Source organism: Triturus cristatus, chromosome 5_2, assembly GCF_964204655.1.
Source record: "Triturus cristatus chromosome 5_2, aTriCri1.1, whole genome shotgun sequence".
NCBI lineage: Eukaryota > Metazoa > Chordata > Amphibia > Caudata > Salamandridae > Triturus > Triturus cristatus.
In genome coordinates, this window is record NC_140588.1 from 1,082,620,557 (window position 1) to 1,082,630,193 (window position 9,637).

A 9,637-nucleotide genomic window follows, 5' to 3' on the forward strand; every position below is an offset into this window, starting at 1 on the left:
ATCCCTGCCTGCTCCCGGGGTGAGCGGGCTCAAAGGGAGGGCCCATCGAGAGGGGCCGGGAGGCAGGCGCGCACCCGGGCCCCCGGCGTGCGGGCCCGGGCGCTGCCTTCCCCGTCTCGCAGTCGCCGGACCTCACGGAGGTCTGACCCAGCAAACCCGGAGAAAAAAGGACCATCGGGAAGGGGCTGAGAGGCAGGTGCATACCCGGGCCCCTGGGTGCCCGGGCGGGCGGGCCCGGGCGCTGCCTTCCCCGTCTCGCGATCGCCGGACCTCACGGAAGTCTGACCCAGCAAACCCGGCGAAAAAAGGACCATCGGGAAGGGGCTGAGAGGCAGTAGCGTACACGGGCCCCTGGGGGCCCTGGCAGGCGGGCCGCGGGTCTGCCTTCCCCCGTCTCGGGATCGCCGGACCTCCCGGAGGTCTGACCCAGCAAACCTGGCGAAGATAGGACCAACGGGAAGGGGCTGAGAGGCAGGAGCGTACCCGGGCCCCTGGGGGCCCCAGCGGGCGGGCCCCGGGTCTGCCTTCCCCTGTCTCTGGATCGCCGGACCTCATGGAGCTCTGACCCAGCAAACTCGGAGAAAAAGGACCATCGGGAAGGGGGCCGAGAGGCAGGTGTGCATACCCGGGCCCCTGGGGGCCCCGCTTCGGGCGGGCCGGGGAGCTGCGTTCCCCTGTCTCGGGATCCACGGACCTCAAGGGGCTCTGACCCAGAAAACTCGGAGAGAAAGGACTATCGGGAAGGGGCTGAGAGGCAGGAGCGTACCCGGGCCCCTGGGGGCCCCTGCGGGCGGGCCCCGGGTCTGCCTTCCCCTGATTCAGAATCGCCAAACCTCATGGAGGTCCGACTGACCCTCTCCCTAATAATCCGGAGGAAAATTACCCCCCTTTCTTGTAATCCGTGCGCACGAGGTGACAGAGGGGACCCAAGGCGCGAATGTACCTGACCTCCTGGAGCCCTCGCTGGGATCCGGGAGGCAAATGGACCCTCATCGAGACTTCCAGGCAAGCTCAGCCATCTGGTCGCCCCATTGGAAAGCATTGTGCGCAACCAGATGGCCGAAGGGACGTGCGCGACCAGATGGGCGAGGGGACAGGCGCGACCAGATGGTCGAGGGGAAAGGGGAAAGGGCAGGGGAAGCATCCCCGGGCCCTCGGGACACCGCCCCGGGCACCCTGCCACGCGGCAGGACCCAGGACGGAGCCCGGGGCGGGGGGGAGGGCACCCTCCCCGGGGCCCCCAGGGGCCCGGCCGGAGCTTCTGAACCCAGACGAGCGAGGGGAGGCTTGCCGGACACAACGGAACCCCCGCCTTTGGGAGTGCTGCAGGCCGGGGGACGGGGCCCGGGACGGAGACCCCGACCCGGGGCCTGGCCGGGCCCCTGGACCCAGCCAGGGCCCCCAGGCCCACAGGCGCAGGGGAAGCATCCCCGGGCCCTCCGGACCCTGCCCCGGGCACCCTGCCACGCGGCAGGACCCATGACGGAGCCCGGGGCGGGGAGGCCGCCCTCCCCGGGGCCCCCAGGGGCCCGGATGGAACTCCTGAACCCAGAAGAGCGAGGGGAGGCTCCCCGGACACAACGGAAGCCCGTCCCGGGCCTTTGGGAGTGCCGCCGGCCGGGGGACGGGGCCCGGGGCTGGAGACCCTGACCCGGGGGCCCGGCCGGGCCCCTGGACCCACCCGGGGCCCCCAGGCCCGCAGGCGCAGGGGAAGCCTCCTCGGGCCCTCCGGACCCCGCCCCTGGCACCCTGCCACGCGGCAGGACCCATGACGGAGACCAGGGCGGGGAGGCCGCCCTCCCCGGGGCCCCCAGGGGCCTGGACGGAACTCCTGAACCCAGACGAGCAAGGGGAGGCTCCCCAGACACAACGGAAGCCCGTCCCGGGCCTTTGGGAGTGCCGCAGGCCGGGGGACGCGGCCCGGGGCCAGAGCCCCTGACCCGGGGCCTGGCCGGGCCCCTGGACCCAGCCAGGGCTCCCAGGACCACAGGCGCAGGGGAAGCCTCCCTGGACCCTCCGGACCCCTTGTACCGGGCACCCTGCCACGCGGCAGGCCCCGGGACAGAACCAGGGCAGCATCCGGGCCCGTCCAGCTGCCGGCTGAGGACCAAGAAGGGTCCCAGAGTACCCTGTCCCTAGTAATCCGGAGGAAGGCTACCCCCCTTTCTTGAAACCTGCGCGCTCCGAGTGACGGAGGGGACCCTTGGGACGAACGCGCCCGGCCTCCTGGAGCCCTGGTTGAGATACGGGAGGTGAATGGACCCTCATCGGGACTTCCAGGCCAGCCCAGCCATCTGGCCCCCCTTATAGGAAAGCATTGCACGTGACCAGATGGCCCGAGGGGAAAGGAGCGACCAGATGGTCGGCAACTGAAAGGACTCCCGTCTGCCCGCCCAGAGCCGGGCCATAGCGGTAGGGATCCCGCCTGATCCAAGGGCTCGGTGGGCTCTGCTTCCCGGGGGGGCTCGGGGACAGCGGCTGGGCCTCAGGCACGGGGAGGACCGACGGAGCTCTCGGGCCCGGGCGCCACAGGGGGAGGACTTCCCGGGACCCGTGGAGCCCGTCCCTGGGCACTTTGCCACGCCGCGGGCCGGAGGAGGGAAGCCCCGGACGCCTGGGAGGATGTTGCCCGGGCGTAGCCCATCTGGTCGCCGGCAAAGAACCGCCAGCCCCGGAGGGGTCTTCAGGCACACCCTGTCCCTACTAATCCGGAGGAAGGCTACCCCCCTTTCTTGTAACCCGCGCGCTCCGAGTGATGGAGGGGACCCTAGGCGCGGACGCGCCCGACCTCCTGGAGCCCTGGCTGGGATCCGGGAGCGAATGGACCCTCATCGGGACTACCGGGCCGGCCCGGCCATCTGGTCGCCCCATTGGAAAGCATTGCGCGCGACCAGATGGCCGAGGGGAAAGGAGCGACCAGATGGCCGGCAACTGAAAGGACTCCCGTCTGCCTGCCCAGAGCCGGGCCATAGCGGTAGGGCTCCCGCCTGATCCAAGGGCTCGGTGAGCTCTGCTACCCGGGGGGGGCTCGGGGACAGAGGCTGGGCCTCAGGCACGGGGAGGACTGACGGAGCTCTCGGGCCCGGGCGCCCTGGGGGGCGGACTGCCCGGGACCCGTGGAGCCCGTCCCTGGACACTTTGCCACGCTGCGGGCCGGAGGAGGGAGCCCCGGACGCCTGGGAGGATGTAGCCCGGGCATAGCCCATCTGGTCAGCGGCAAAGAACCACCAGCCCCGGAGGGTTGTTCCGGCATACCCTGCCCCTACTAATCCGAAGGAAGGCTACCCACCTTTCTTGTAACCCTCGTGCTCCAAGTGACGGAGGGGATCCTAGGCGCGGATGCGCCCGACCTCCTGGAGCCCTGACTGGGATCCGGGAGTCAAATGAGCCCTCATCGGGACTTCCAGGCTGGCCCGGCCATCTGGTTGCCCCATTGGAAAGCATTGCGCGTGACCTGATGGCCGAGGGGAGAGGTGCAACCAGATGGCCGGGACTGAAAGGACTCCCATCTGTCCAACCCCGAGCCTTCGCGCTAGGGTTCCCGCCTGCCCATACAGGGCTCCGTGGCTGCAGGGCTCCGGGGCTGCAGGGCTCCAGGGCAGCAGGGCTCCGGGGCTGCAGGGCTCCGGGGCTGCAGGGCTCCAGGCCTGCAGGGCTCCGGGGCTGCAGGGCTCCGGGGCTGCAGGGCTCCAGGGTTGCAGGGCTCCGGGGCTGCAGGGCTCCGGGCCTGCAGGGCTCCGGGCCTGCAGGGCTCCAGGGCTCCGGGCTGAAGGGCTCCAGGGCTGCAGGGCTTTGGGGCTGCAGGCCTCGGGGGGGGGCTCGTAGACCCCACGCTGGGCCTCAGGCATGGGAGGCCCGGCGGAGCTCCCGGGGCCCGGACGCCCGGGGGACCCATGGATCCCGTCCTGGGCACTTTGCCTCGCCGCGGGCTGGAGGAGGGAGCACTGGACGCCCCGGGGAAGTGTCGTCCGGGCTTGGCCCATCTGGTCCCCGCCTGAGAACCGCCATCCCCAGGAGGGGTGTCCCGGCATACCCTGCCCCTACTAATCCGGAGGAAGGCTACCCACCTTTCTTGTAACCCTCGCGCTCCGAGTGACGGAGGGGATCCTAGGCGCGGATGCGCCCGACCTCCTGGAGCCCTGACTGGGATCGGGGAGTCAAATGAGCCCTCATCGGGACTTCCTGGCTGACCCGGCCATCTGGTCGCCCCATCGGAAAGCATTGCGCGCGACCAGATGGCCGAGGGGAGAGGTGCGACCAGATGGCCGGGACTGAAAGGACTCCCATCTGTCCAACCCCGAGCCTTCGCGCTAGGGTTCCCGCCTTCCCACGCAGGGCTCCGTGGCTGCAGGGCTCTGGGGCTGCAGAGCTCCAGGGCTGCAGGGCTCCGGGGCTGCAGGGCTCCAGGGCTGCAGGGCTCGGGGGCTGCAGGGCTCCAGGGCTCCGGGGCTGCAGGGATCCAGGGCTGCAGGGCTCCGGGGCTGCAGGGCTCTGGGCCTGCAGGGCTCCAGGGCTCCGAGCTGAAGGGCTCCAGGGCTGTAGGGCTTTGGGGCTGCAGGCCTCGGGGGGGGGGGGCTCGTAGACCCCATGCTGGGCCTCAGGCATGGGAGGCCCGGCGGAGCTCCCGGACGCCCGGGGGACCCATGGAGCCCGTCCTGGGCACTTTGCCTCGCCGCGGGCTGGAGGAGGGAGCACCGGACGCCCTGGGGAAGTGTCGTCCGGGCTTGGCCCATCTGGTCCCCGCCTGAGAACCGCCTGTCCCGGCATACCCTGCCCCTACTAATCCGGAGGAAGGCTACCTACCTTTCTTGTAACCCTCGCGCTCCGAGTGATGGAGGGGATCCTAGGCGCGAATGCGCCCGACCTCCTGGAGCCCTGACTGGGATCCGGGAGTCAAATGAGCCCTCATCGGGACTTCCAGTCTGGCCCGGCCATCTGGTCGCCCCATTGGAAAGCATTGTGTGCGATCAGATGGCCGAGGGAAAGGTGCGACCAGATGGCCGGGACCGAAAGGACTCCCAGCTGCCCACACCGAGCCATAGCGGTAGGGCTCCCGCCTGACCTTGCAGGGCTCCGGGGCTCTGCACCAGGGTCTCTTGTCCCGGGCAGATGGACACTTGGCAGGCCGCAGGACGTGGGATCCCAGGCCCTGACCAAAAATCAGGAGCCCCGGGGCCGGTCCCTGCTTCTCAACGCAGCCAGGCCGGGGAGATCGGGGAGCCTGCCCATGCACGAGGGACCCCAGTCCCGGGCACACGGTCCCTCAGGTTGTGCGCTCGTTTTCCACAATTTTTTTCAAAATTCCGCGAAGAGGCATTCCGCAAATTCCGCTCAGCCCTAGCGGATAGTAATGAAGTGAAAAGCAAAACTATGAGTCCCAGAATGCACTCTGATGCTAGCTAAACGACCAGGAGAGTTCACACAACATAAGTTCCAACCCTGTCGACATAGGGCTCACATATGTGAAGTATATGGCGTGAAGATAAAAACGAACATGGAACGAAAGATGGATGGAGTGCTGACATTTTGGAAATAATTGATATAAGTGATTGGGAACTACGGATATACAGCTGACATTTGAAATAGACTGTGAATGTGGTTATTAGATAACGAGCATATGGCGACACATGATTAAAATTGGTTATGTGTGATTATTGTCTTATAGTGACTCGAACTACACTGCAGAGGAAGCGAGCATACAGATTGTGAACTTTAACAAAAACGTTTCCCCGCGCCGAAGGACCTTGTGGGTTGGAAGTATCACCACATGTCAAGTATGTACAATTCTGGCTCATTGAATATTTACAGTGTTTGAGTATTTAACCAAAGGGACTCGGAGTAGGGATGCTCATGAATCTTTTCTTTTCTTTTCTCTTTTCTTTTTTCATTGCACATGTAGAAAGTGAACCTTAAGACAGTCAAGGTTTGTGCTACTTGTGCATGGTTTTAGTTATGGGTGTGGTTTGGCACTCATGGGTGATGTTTTTGGTTTTGTTTGGAGTTGACATTTTTAATCATTAGTGCAAGCAGCAAGGTGCGATAGCTCCACATTAGAGTTTAAGTACCACACAACACATAGTAGTGTGTAATTGGACCTTTGGTATCATATGTGCACCAGACCTTCTTGTTGTGTATTCACGTGTTACGGTGTAATGGAATTAAGTTCATGGTTTGAATTTGCATGACCATGATATACTATGAGGAAGATGACCAAATCTGTGGATGCTTCACGGTGGAGGATTCTTTATAGAATTGTATAAAAGATGTACAGGAGCGGACTATACAGCATTAGTGAATGCATTCTATGTTTCTACTTAGGCTTGAAAAAGTCACATGTATATACAAAATCGGAAGCGACGAAACACGTGTTGGCTCACGAATCTGAAGAGACTACAAAAGAAAATAAAAGAATCAAGCTTCGACTGTGATTTCTGTTTATATTTGCATTAACCTACTACTGCTACTGCTACTGCTGTCATTTCTCTGTACGATTCACTTTGAACATGTGCTAGGGAATCTAAGTACTAGAGTTGCAGCTTAGGCCGCAGGATTTGGGGAGGTAGGTGGTCCTCCCCACCTGTTAGCAATGTACCTAAATAGTTAGATCGATAGATACCTGGTGGATATACCCATTGGGCGCCTTTCCCTATGTACAATACCACCGACTCTTCAGTTTACACATATGGAACTATAATAAAAGAGCCAGGAGCAGCAGTGTAGGTTGTGTTGCGAAGATCCTATGGCTGCCACCCTCCCTACTCTCACACTAGGTGGGTAGTGGGGGGTGGCGGTGAAGGAGTGTGTAGTGATGAAGTTCCATGCGTAGAGGTGAAGTAGTAGACATATCTGAGTAGTGTCTTTGTAAATTATTTATTAAGTCCATAACATCAGCGGTAGCAGCCACACTAGGAGCAGCCTCTCTGCTGCTCAGCCCATCTTCAACTATCAACACTCACACAGGCACCCGAGCATTCCACTCATGTCCATCACACCAACATTCCACACAGACCACTCACACTGGCTGAGCAGCAAGGAACCAGGTAACAGGGAACACTGTAAACACAACAGAAAAATACTACATATCTTCTCCCTTTAAATTTGAAAAATAATTAAACCATACAAAAATAAAAACAACTATACACAACAATGTACAAAAGAAGTCAACAGTCCATAATCCAGGGATGAATGGTAAAGACATCATCACAAGAGGAAACAAAGACTAAACAAAGGAGGAAAGAAGAATGAAAAAATACACACAAAATCTCACACATCCTCCTACTTTAATATTAAAACAAACTGAAAATATAGAGAACGTTATGCTCACTGACACAATGTGAGATAACACCACATGAAAAACACGGGAGAAACACACTCCGAGAACTCAAACACTGTGAAAAGAAACATGAGAGTAACGCAACCCCAGAACTCTAACACTATGGGTGGACTGCACCCATGAGTAGTTTCCTTATACTAGGAACATAACCACACAAACTGTAAAGAAGGGACTGCAACCTAACTCACCACCCCTCATGGAAGGGACAAAGGATGCGAAAATGGGACAGTGAGCCATAACGCAACTGTGGACTGACACCCATTAAGTCATCCCCTCTAGACAGGGTAAAATGACTTATCAAAACCTCCCTCATGTAAGGGTAAAAACACTTTTTTTACATTAAAAACTAACTGCGTGGAATGGAACTAACACCCATTAACACAACAAACAAAAGTGAAGCACATGGTGACTCACACTACATGACTACCTTGCAGCACAGGGTGACTTACACACATTAGGAACATGACTACATTGTGTTAAATGGGACAACCCTTAAACCACCCCTAGTGAAAGGGAAAAGTGGCTTACAGCATGGAAGTTGGACTAAACCCCATTCCCATCCCTCAAGAAAGGGATACTGACATAAGAAACAGGCCAAAACCACCTATAAAGAACTATACATCCACCCTCCTGTAAGGGTGAAAACACCCACCCAGCGTAACGAAATGGGCATACAAAACAAAAACAATCCCAAGTCGGACATGAATTGTTCAATGTCAACATGCAGAAAAAGATGTAAGATGCAATGCCAGCCTAACAAGAAAGCTTTTGAGCCTCTGACCTCCAGAACTTGTCCACTCCTCCTCGTACCATCCGAAAGTGTTAAATGAATGATCTCAGCATATTTGGGAAACTTCACTTGATCCAAGAGGACCATTACTTGGAAGTCAACATATGTTGGCTCAAGTAGCTTCTCGTCAAGACTAATGCATGCTCTCGAGCACTCGCAGTGCGGCTGCTTGCCTTGCCTAAACCTCCATTCGACATCCCTCGGATCACTTTCATCGCCATCACTGACTGTTGGCCGGCTGAAGAAAAGCGGCGAAAGGCTCAAGATGCCACGAAGGTTGTAGAGTGCTGCCACCAAACACAAGATGGCAGCACGCTGCGATGATGCTCGCCGGGTGGCTCACGGCGCTTTCATGCTGCAAAGCGTCCAACAGCAGCATTCCAGACTGCTTCGCAACGAAGTCATCAAGAAAATGTCTCTGCACGACTGAAATATGCAGGTGGGTGCGCGCGTGCTACTCGCTACTTGAACCACCATTTTCAAACTGCAAGAAAACAGTTTAACTGCCAAAACTGCAAGGGAGGCCCCCGAGAGAAAAAAACAAATAATACCCCAAAATTGTCTCACCACAAATGTCCCGCTACTTCCACCGGTACCTGGGCTGATTTCAGCGAAATTGTAGAGCAAGATGAATGCCATAACCATTAAGCCTGTTCCCGTTTGAGCAGCGCCACATGACCAAACACTGCCGCATGGGAGAACGATCCCTAGACAGCAAGGCTGAAAAATGCTCAGGGTGACACAAACAGTTTTTATATTGACGAGCTTGATGTTGGGAGATGTAGGTGAGCACAGCACGCCAGGGCTGGGGCTGTCGGGTGTGAAGGACACTGGTGGGGCTGCGAGGAGTTCTGCTCCAGTTCCTTTTGTTTGTTGTGATGCTCATGATGGAGCCGGTAAAACAAAATGTTGTATACCTTCTCAATTTTGCATGAAAATACTAATGACGTAATCAATTTACATATTAACCTGTATTGACTGTATGCCGTGGTATACTAATCAACAAAGTGCACCTTGATAAACACGAATTACACGCGGAGCTAAATGCTAATTGCATGGCAGAATAACTTAATGACTAACTGTGGTACGCATATTAACAATAGAAGGTGTGGTGATAGAAATTGCATGATTTGTGTTGCTTTTGTGACGTTTTGAGTTCCTGCTGGGACCAAATGGTGAGTATTATTGCTTTAAATGTCTCTATAAGCTAGGAAAATACTAATATATAATGGGATTAGTGTGGGTTTAAACATTAGAATCTTCATTTCCCTATATTAATTATGTTTTATGTTTGTTTTGCATAAGTTGGCATTCGGGCCTACCAAGCCATAATATTCAAAATGGAGTTCGGAAGTGGCCACCGTCTTGTGAGCGCGATGTCTACTTTGCAGACTCGGATGGCTCTGAAGATCTCCTGGCATCCTCAATTCAGAGCACAGTGTTCCTTGTCAAGAATAGGAACGTGGAGGACTGCCAGATTTCAGTCAATGTGAATGGCCAGAAAGAACAATAAC

At 57.9% G+C, this 9,637-nt stretch overlaps 1 protein-coding gene across 2 annotated transcripts in view; it reads right to left on the minus strand.

Moving 5' to 3' along the window:
• The window catches only part of LOC146829706 (neuroligin-3), a 1,048,059-nt gene extending 1,039,565 nt beyond the window's left edge, over nucleotides 1-8,494 (minus strand). For both annotated transcript variants that reach the window (XM_085608418.1, XM_085608416.1), the window contains exon 1: nucleotides 8,115-8,494. The gene's annotated coding sequence lies outside the window, so the exon portion shown is untranslated. The remainder of the gene's footprint in view (nucleotides 1-8,114) is intronic.
• Between the last annotated feature and the right edge of the window lie 1,143 nt (nucleotides 8,495-9,637).